The sequence below is a fragment of the Macaca thibetana genome, chromosome 1, assembly GCF_024542745.1.
Source record: "Macaca thibetana thibetana isolate TM-01 chromosome 1, ASM2454274v1, whole genome shotgun sequence".
Classification (NCBI taxonomy): domain Eukaryota; kingdom Metazoa; phylum Chordata; class Mammalia; order Primates; family Cercopithecidae; genus Macaca; species Macaca thibetana.
In genome coordinates, this window is record NC_065578.1 from 119,913,365 (window position 1) to 119,923,555 (window position 10,191).

At 48.1% G+C, this 10,191-nt stretch overlaps 1 pseudogene across 1 annotated transcript in view; it reads right to left on the reverse strand.

Moving 5' to 3' along the window:
* Window positions 1-10,191, reverse strand: part of LOC126931509 (neuroblastoma breakpoint family member 3-like) — an 833,099-nt pseudogene that overhangs the window by 236,627 nt on the left and 586,281 nt on the right. The window lies entirely within an intron of this gene.

A 10,191-nucleotide genomic window follows, 5' to 3' on the forward strand; every position in this document is an offset into this window, starting at 1 on the left:
GTAATCCCAGCACTTTGTGAGGTCGAAGCGGGCAGATTGCCTGAGCTCAAGAGTTCAAGACCAGCCCGGGCCACATGGTGAAACCCCATCTCTACAAAAGTTAAAAAAAAAAAGCCAGGCATTGTGGTACATGCCTGTAGTCCCAGCTACTCTGGAGGCTGAAGTGGGAGGATCACTTGATTGAGAGGCAGAGGTACAGTGAGCGGTGATCATGCCACTGCACTCTAGCCTCAATGACAGAGGGAGACCCTGTCTCAAAAAAAAAAAAAAAGAAAGAAAGAAAGAACACCTGAGTTCAATTCTGACGCCACCGTTTCCCAGGTGTTTGATCCAAAGTAATTCAGTTTTAGCTCTCTGGGCCTCACTTACCTTCATCACATATAAATAGCTGTTATTGTATGGTTTTTAAAAAATAGTGGGTTTTGTTTTGTTTTGTTTTTTGTGTTTTTTGAGATGGAGTCTCACTCTGTTGCCCAGGCTGAAATGCAGTGGTGCAATCTCGGCTCACTGCAACATCCGCTTCCTGAGTTCAAGTGATTCTCCTGCCTCCGCCTCCCGAGTAGCTGGGATTACGAGAGCCCACCACCATGCCTGACTAATATTTTTGTATTTTTAGTACAGACAGGGTTTCACCATGTTGGCCAGGCTGGTCTTGAACTCCTGACCTCAAGTGATCCACCCGCCTTGGCCTCCCAAAGTGCTGGGATTACAGGCCTGGTGTATTCCTTTTGTATCTGGTTTATTTCATTCAATGTGATGTTTGTGAGGTTCACTCATGTTGCTGTGAGTAGCCGTAGTTCATTTGTTTTCATACTAGGATTGCATTTACATAATGTCCAAATATAGGGCAGAACTTTGGGGGATTCCCGGTTAGGTGGTAACACATGACCGCAACTTCTGGTATACTGGCAAGATTCTAATTCTTGAGCTAAGTGAAGGTTACACAGGTGTTTAAGATTAATTATTGAGCTATGCATTTTTGTTTCATGCACTAATTCTGTATAAATAATAATTAAATTATATTGAAATTTTAAACATTACAATATGTGTATAGCATACTGGAGTAAGAAGAAGCTCTTCAAGGCTAGAAGTGACCTGCCTGAGGATTTCAGCTGTGCTCAGCTCTGCATGATCTATTCAAAAGTGGAAGGGATCAGTATCGTGGCATGCCAATAACCTACATGTGGCACACCTGAGCAATCTGGTCAGGAAGCTTTGATCTCTCCACTTCAATTTTTAAAAATTGGCTGGGCACAGTGGCTCATGCCTATAATCTCAGCACTTTGGGAGGTTGAGGTGGAGGAATGCTTGAGTCCAGGAGTTTGAGACCAGCCTGGGCAACATGGTGAAACCCCATCTCTACAGAAAATACAAAAATTAGCTGGGTGTGGTGGTGCACACCTATAGTCCCAGCTACTCAGGAGACTGAGGCAGGAGGATTGATTGAGCCTGCGAGGTCAAGGCTGTAGTGAGCCACGATCATGCCACTGGATGCCAGCCTGGACTACAGAGCGAGACCCTGTCTCAAAAAAAAAAAAAAATTAAATTGTGGTAAAATATTCATAACAAAAAAAATTACCATTGTAATCATTTTGAGTATACAATTCAGTGGCATTAAGTACTTTCACACTGTTGGGCAACCATCACCACCATCCATCTCCAGAACTTTTTTATCTTCCCACAGTGAAACTGTGTAGCCATTGAACATGATTTTCTATTCCCTCCTCCCCAGCCCCTGGCAACCACCTTTCTACTTTGTTTCTACAAATTTGACTACTCTAAGCACCTTCTATGTGTGGAATAGTATACTATTTGTTCTTTTGTGACTGGCTTATTTCACTTAGCAAATGTCTTCAAAGTTCATTCATGTTGTAGCACATGTCAGAATTGCCTTCCTTTTGAAGGGTGAATAATATTCCACTGTGTACATACACCACATTTTATTTATTCATCCATCACGGAATGAATTGCTACCACCTTTAGGCTGTAGTCAATCATACTGCTGTGAAAATGGATGTGCAAATATTTGTTCAAGTCCCCGTTTTCAAATCTTTTGGGTATTTGCCCAGAAATGGAATTGCTGGATCATACGTTTAATTTCTTCAGGAACTGCCATACTGTTTTCCATGGTGTCTGCACCATTTTACCTTCCCACCAGCAACATAGAAAGGTTCCAATTTCGCCATATTCCCACGAACACTTGTTATTTTCTGTTTTTTGTTGGTTGGTTTGTTTGTTTTTTAAATGATGGCCATTTTAATGGGTTTGAGGTGACATCTCATTGTGGTTTTGATTTGCATTTCCTTAATGATTCATGATGTTGAGCATCTTTTCATGTGCTTACTGGCCATTTGTATCTTCTTTAGATAAATGTCTATTCAATTTGCCCATTTTAAAAATCAAGTTGTTTTTGTTGTTATTGAATTGTATCATCTCAATTTTTCTTTATTATAAAACAAAGACTCAGAGAGGTGAAGTGACTTAGCCAAAGTCACCTCAGGCAGAAACATGGCTAAAAACACTGCTCTTGCTTTCATGGCCAATGCCCTTTCTACTATACCAGTCTGCCTGGTTTAATGGGTATCCTCACATTTTTCTCCAACTTCAGGTCTGATTGTCCCAGTACGCATGTCCTACTACCCTGTCTTTTTAGTAGCTCATTAACTTTGAGCCTGGAATTTTAAGCTCCAGTGGTTTTCTCTCCCTGTCTAGAGTCAGTATTTATGACAGGCTCCCTTTCCACTCTCTCTGTTACTCTGGCCTCATCCCACCTTAAGTGGCAGCCTGTGTACTCTGCATACCTTTGGAGGAATTTATTAGGCCAGGGTCCAGATGCAAGACTGAGATAAATGTTTTACAGCAGTGTGGGTGACAAGCTGGAGACGCGGCAATGCCACTTGGCTGCAGCACACACTGGCCCCACATGACTGCTGACTGGAGCTTTCTAGTTCTTTTCAGTAACCAGGTGTCAGGACAGGGGAGGCCTGAGGATCCTTGGAGAGCTGTGAATTATTAACACTTGCAAGCTGGCTGCCAAGGATATCCGAGTAGTAATTCACTTGCTCCTCCTTTTCCCAGATGAGGGGTCAGAATACACCACCCTTTTCCACCACAAGAAAAAGGCACAGAACAAGAACATGCCATGTTCTGGGTTCCTGCATGTAGCAAGGTCTGGTCTTGGCACTCTTGGAGTATTGGTTAAAAGGATATTTGGTTGCCCCTTTGTAAGAGATACAGAAACAATCAGTGGTCCTTGGGCAGTTTGGATTCTGCCTTAAAAAGCCAGACCCTCAAGGGCCCCCAACGGTCCAGAATGGGGAACAGGAGAAGAGCAAGAAAAGTGTCAGGGATCTCAAAGCCACAGCCTCAGCCCGACCTCATCCCTCTGGGGACCATCCCATCCAGAGGTAAAGGGTCAGTGAGAAAGAAGCAGGAAGCATGAACAGCCTAGTGACCCAAGTCTGTAGCTTGATTTAAAAGACATCCCTCGGCCGGGCACGGTGGCTCACACCTGTAATCCCAGCACTTTGGGAGGCTGAGGCGGGTGAATCACCTGAGGTCGGGAGTTCGAGATCAGCCTGGCCAACATGGAAAAACCCCGTCTCTACTAAAAATATAAAATTAGCCGGGCGTGGCAGCGCATGCCTGTAATCCCAACTACTAGGGAGGCTGAGGCAGAAGAATCGTTTGAACCCAGGAGGCAGAGGTTGCAGTGAGCCGAGATCGCACCACTGCATTCCATCCTGGGCAACAAAGCGAGACTCCGTCTCAAAAAAAAAAAAAGACATCCTTGCCAGGCGCAGTGGCTCACGCCTCTAATCCCCACATTTTCGGAGGCCAAGGTAGGTAGATCACCTGAGGTCAGGAGATCGAGACCAACCTGGCCAAAATGGCAAAACCCTGTCTCTGCTAAAAATACAAAAAAAAAAAAAAAAAAAAAAAATCATCCAGTCGTGGTGGCAGGTGCCTGTAATCCTAGCTACTTGGGAGGCTGAGGCAGAAGAATTGCTTGAACCTGGGAGGTGGAGGTTGCAATAAGCTGAGATCGTGCCATTGCACTCCAGCCTGGGCAAGAGACCAAGACTCTGTCTCAGAAAAAAAAAGACATTGCACCTCAAAGTATTGCTTCTCCCAGAATGGTTCCAGTGCCCCCTGACATTCTAGCTTGGAGAGCAAACTAATTGTGCCCATCCTGTTTTCTCTGTTGCTTAGAATTCTTTTTTTTTTTTTTTTTTTTTTTTTTTTTTTGAGACGGAGTCTCGCTCTGTCACCCAGGCTGGAGTGCAGTGGCCGGATCTCAGCTCACTGCAAGCTCCGCCTCCTGGGTTCACGCCATTCTCCAGCCTCAGCCTCCTGAGTAGCTGGGACTACAGGCGCCCACCGCCTCGCCCGGCTAGTTTTTTGTATTTCTTAATAGAGACGGGGTTTCACCGTGTTAGCCAGGATGGTCTCGATCTCCTGACCTCGTGATCCGCCCGTCTCGGCCTCCCAAAGTGCTGGGATTACAGGCTTGAGCCAGCTTAGAATTCTTGACAGGATGCCGGGCGCGGTGGCTCACACCTGTAATCCCTGCACTTTGGGAGACCGAGGCAGTTGGATCACTTGAGATCAGAAGTTCAAGACCAGCCTGGCCAACATGGTGAAACCCCGTCTCTACTAAAAATACAAAAAATGAGCTGGGCGTGGTGGTGGGCACCTGTAGTCCCAGCTACTCGGGAGGCTGAGGCAGGAGAATCACTTGAACCCAGGAGGTGGAAGTTGCAGCGAGCCGAGGTTGCGCCACTGTACTCCAGCCTGGGCAACAGAGTGAAAGAGCGAAACTCTGTTTCAAAAAAAAAAAAGAATTCTTGCCAAGGAAAAAGCAATGCTTGTCTTGTTTTTTGGAAATGTAGTCTCGCTCTGTCAGCCAGGCTGGAGTGCAGTGGCACAATCTCAGCTCACTGCAACCTCTGCCTCCTGGGTTCAAGTGATCCTCCTGCCTCAGCCTCCCAACCGGGATTCCAAGTGTGCTCTACCACGTCTAGCTAATTTTTGTATTTTCAGTAGAGACAGGATTTCACTATGTTAGCCAGGCTGAATTTGAACTCCTGACCTCAAGTGATCCACCCATCTCAACCTCCCAGAGTACTGGAATTGCAGGCATGAGCCACCATACCTAACCAATGCTTGTCTTTATTATCCACTGAAGAAAGTACATTTCCTCCTCCGAAGCCCAAGTCAGCATGAGGATGGCCCCATCCGGTTTGCCTTAGGGTAGAGTGCAGCCTCTGTGCCTCCAGACAACTGTAGACGTGCCTGCAATTCCACTCAGCCGAGTATTTTTTTGCTAAGCACCCTTTGCTAAGTACTACCTATTAATTTCCTCTGGGTCAACTGAAAATACCAGGGAGGGTAAATGTTAAATCCTTGATGGAAGAGTGAGGCATCAAGGCCTGGGACTCTTGGTGCCTGGGGGAAGGTTGAGAAAGAACGGCCATTGCCAAGTGTGGGAGACCAGTTTCCCCAACTTCTTCAGCCAAAGACAGCTTCACAGGTGCCTGTCCGAGGAGCCCTGCACTGGGACTCACATTATGTGGCTTGCAGGCAGCTCTCGGAGATGATGAGCCAAAGAGGACGGGGGACCTGCAGTTGCAGGCCACATCCTGTCACCGTGGCATCCAGCAGGCCGTGGGGCCTGCAATGGGGAGAGTCACATTCCCCTAGGCATTCACACAGCAGAGTGCAGCTTCGTGGGGGTGGGTGAGGGGGAGCCACCCCACGGTACAGACAGAGCCGTGACTGCAGCCGTTTCTGCCGTGAGGCTGGTGTGTCCTGGAGACACTCGGGCTGTCCCTGTGGAAATGGGTGTGCAGAGCCGGTGGCAGTGTTTGAGCCGGAAACCCCACAGGCCTGGTCTCCCTCAGGAGGAGGCCTGGCCGTAAAGGAACTTGGTGTCTTCTCTGACCGGAGAGGGACAAGACAGGCTCTTCAGGACACCAAAGTAATTTGGGCACATTTTTGTGTGCCTTCTGTTTTGAAAGACAGAACTTAAGAGCACCTGGTGAGCCACTCACTACACACCGGAAATTAGAATGGAGGCTGAGAGAGACATTGTCTCCAGGGCCTGCCGTGTCATCTTGATACCCAAACCCCTGAAACTGCCACCTCTGTCCCCACAATAAAACAGCCCTGAGGCCAGGCGCAGTGGGTCATGCCTGTAATCCCAGCACTTTGGGAGGCCAAGGCAGGTGGATCACCTGAGGTCAGGAGTTCAAGACCAGCCTGGCTAACGTGGCAAAATCCTGTCTCTACCAAAAATACAAAAATTAGCTGGGCATGGAGGCGCGTGCCTGTAGTCCCAGCAACTCAGGAGGCAGAGGCAGGAGAATGACTTGAACCCGGGAGGCAGAGCTTGCAGTGAGCTGAGATTGTGCCACTGCCCTCCAGCTTGGGCGACAGAGGGAGACTCCATCTCGAAAAAAAAAAAAAAAAAAGCGAAACAAACAAACAAAAAAAAACAGCCCTGACTCCCTCTCCACATTCTATCATTATTCTATTACCAAGGACTCTGGGCAAAAGGCCAGCAATGACAGTGGCTGGGGCAGGGGCTGAAATGCCTACATAACTTTGCTGTATGTGCCTCTGGCTCTGAGGCTTGGTTTCCTTCCAGAAAACTGTTGGCTGTACTAGGTGTCAGTTCACCCTTCTCTGGGGGAGAGACTGGGCCTTGCACCAGCCCCTGGAGCCTCGAATGTGCTTCCTCACAGCTACTGGGGCAGTAGGCCCTGAACTGGGCCAAAGTCAGAGTTACTCTCCCTCACCCACACTCACCAAACTCACACATGCTAAGCAACAAGGGGCAATGTGACAGGAGAATGAGCTCTACTCTCTACATGCAGGTGTAGCCTCTGGCACCTTCATGGCCTGGAAGTCTAATACAGTCCAGTGAAATGTGGAAATAGCTACAAAGCTAGAGTTACCTTTGGTTGCAGTGAACACACGAGACTTGGACTAAGCCGAGGCAGGTGGCAAGTCTGAGCCATGCACCTGACAAGGGAGACTGACAAACTGGACTCTGTTCAGAGAAGAGTAGAAAGGACAAACAAAATATTGGAACCATGAAAGCATTGAAATAATTATAAGAAATAATTGCAGGAGCTGGGGATATTTAGCCCAGAAAGGAGAAACATTAGAATGATTAACTTTCTTCGGAGATTTGACAGACTCCCGAGTAGAAAGGAAAACTAGGTAATGCTGGCCGGGCGCAGTGGCTCACACCTGTAATCCCAGCACTTCGGGAGGCTGAGGCAGGTGGATCGCCTCAAGTCAGGAGTTTGAGAACAGCCTGACTAATATGGTGAAACCTCTTCTCTACTGAAAAAATACAAAAAAATTAGTCAGATGTGGTGGCGGGTGGCTGCAATCCCAGCTGCTTGGGAGGCTGAGGCCCAAGAATCACTTGAACCCAGGAGATGGAGGTTGCAGTGAGCCAAGATTGTGCCACTGCATTCCAGCCTGAGCAACAGAGGGAGACTGTCTCAAAAAAAAAAAAAAAAAGAAAGAACACTAGGTAATGATACTAGCCCACACCTGAGTACTTAGTATATGCCAAGCACCATGTCAATTGCTTTACACACTTTTCTCATTTACTCTAAACAGCAGTTCTGTGACATTGTTATCCCCATCCCACAGTTGAAGAACATACAGAAAAGGTGAATGACTTATCCAAGGTCACATAGTAAGTGGTGGAGTCAGGATGTAAATCCAGGCGTCTGCCGCATGTGCCTGAGACTTGCCTGCCATCCGTAGACATTTCCCATGTGGGGCCCTCAGCAGACTTCATGGAAAGTTACAGGCAAGCAGGACTGACAGCAGCACAAGGAAGAATTTTACTGGAAGTATTCCACAAGGGATATTGCGTGGATACTTTGGGTGGTGGTGAGCTGCAGAACAGTAGAGCGATTCAAGCAGAGGATGCAAGAGGTATTACCCTGAACGGTTTGCAAGGAGCATTACAGCAGCAGTAGCACCAGGGAACTTGTTAGGAATACAGCTTCTTGGACCACCCCCACCCCTGCCCTGAGACCCTGAATCAGAGACTCTGCAGCTGGGCCCAGCCATCCGAATTGTTCAAAGATGCCCTCCTGGTGATGTTAATACACGCTCAAGTTTGGGAACGACTGGCATGCAAGCGTCTGCACGTTTCCAGGGACTAGAAGACTGCTGCAGTCTTCTGCTTCCAAAACCCCGTAATTCTACAGAAGTCAGATGGAAATACAAATCAACGTCCACTCAGTTTTTCTTTTTCTAAATCGTGTCCAGTTACACAATGTAGCAACTGATAGATTGTTTTCAAGATATTCAAAGGCCCACAGGATACAGATCTGGGAGGCTGTGGATGGCCAGGAGGCAGCCTAGATTTCAGCCACCTCATTGTTTCACTGACTTCCAAGCCAGCCCCACATGTCCCTGCTCCTTGCTGGTTCACACTGTTCCTCTACCCCTGCCTTTTGAAATCCTGCCTTCTTTCAAAGCTCAATTTAAATGTCACATTGTCCACACAGAGTGCCTAACACTGTCTGCGCCCACAGGGCAGTCTCCTTTTCTTCCTCCCAACCTCCCCTGCTTCCTGGCTTCTCTCTCACTTCTGGGGTACTTAGAGCTGTTGGTGCATTCTGTTTCATCTCACAGGGATGCAGGCCTCTCTCAACAGTGTGCTCGCCTTGAGAGCAGGCCCCATTCAGTCATCGACAACCCCACAGGGCCTGGCACACAATAACCTTGTGAGAAGTGACCAAAAGTGACATCTGCAGAAAACTGTGCATGCCACTGATTGCAGGATGGACAGACGCCACACGGCTGGTGAAAAGGAAGTGCGCTGCAATTCACTTTTGAGCCCTGAGGTCTCTGCAGAACTTTGAGGTTTTTTGCAATAACCAGTATGAATACATGTGTGTAAACTAGTACGAAAGGGGCCTCAACCTCACTCACCCACAACCCTGGTTGCCTTGAACTTCTCTTCGTGTTGCTAATAATCACTGTTTGACAGCTCCTCGATGATAAGGAATGCCGAATGCTCTCAGAGCCAACCTTTGGAAGGACCCCATGGACCCAAGGAGGGAGAAGTCTCCAGCTGAGAGAGCAGAGAGGTCATCTGTTTGAACACTCTCATAGCGACAGCAAATAAGGATACTGGGGATAACAGAAACCAGGCCCAGTTTAGCAGTTCATACCTGTGGGACCCGGTTTCCTGTGGGCTGTGGTGGACTGGTCGTGTGACCAGCATGGTGGTGAGACACTCCTCTTCCCAACACGGGTTCCCAACCCCCAGGCTCCCAGAATGGACTCATTCTGCAGTGAAACCTAATACTTTGATGGAGTGAAGAAGTATTTCTTTTTTTCTTTTCCTTTTTTTTTATTTTTAGAGACGCAGTCTCGCTCTGTCACCCACGCTGGAGTGCAGTGGTGCGATCTCGGTTCACTGCAAGCTCTGCCTGCCGGGTTCACGCCGTTTTCCTGCCTCAGCCTCCCAAGTAGCTGTGGACTACAGGCACCCGCCACCACACCCAGATAATTTTTGTATTTTCAGTAGAGACGGGTTTCACTGTGTTAGCCAGGATGGTCTCGATCTCCTGACCTCATGATCTGCCCGCCTCGGCCTCCCAAAGTGCTGGGATTAGAGGTGGGAGCCACCGCACCCAGGTTGGAGTGAAGAAATATTTCTAATATCTGTCTCATCTGACGATGGCTTCAGTGGAGTGATCTGGGAGTTCTCAAACCCCAGAGCACCCTACTGTTTTTAGGACCACAGAGTGCTACAATAACAGGAACAACAAGGAAAAGAGAGGCTCTAGACTAGTCACGAAAACATTTCCCCCACCCTCCCTGCACCCTTGAATTCTTGCTTAGCCTGGCACTGGGTGTCAACCATGACAGGTGTTCCCCCAGAACCATGGCGCTTCCTGGTGTGCTGTGCCCTTTGGCACAGGGCCTGGCCCAGCCTTGTAAGACTTAGAGCCCAATGTTTCTGATTCTCAGACTAATGCTCCTGCCATCTAAGGGCACAACCCTAGAATTTAGGAACAATCGTAATCTCCCAAGCCATCACTGACCAAGGAAGAACAGAACAGAATAGAAATGGATGTGAAGCTGGGCATGGTGGTTCAGGCCTGTCATCCTAGCACTTTGGGAGGCCAAGGCCAGAGGATTGTT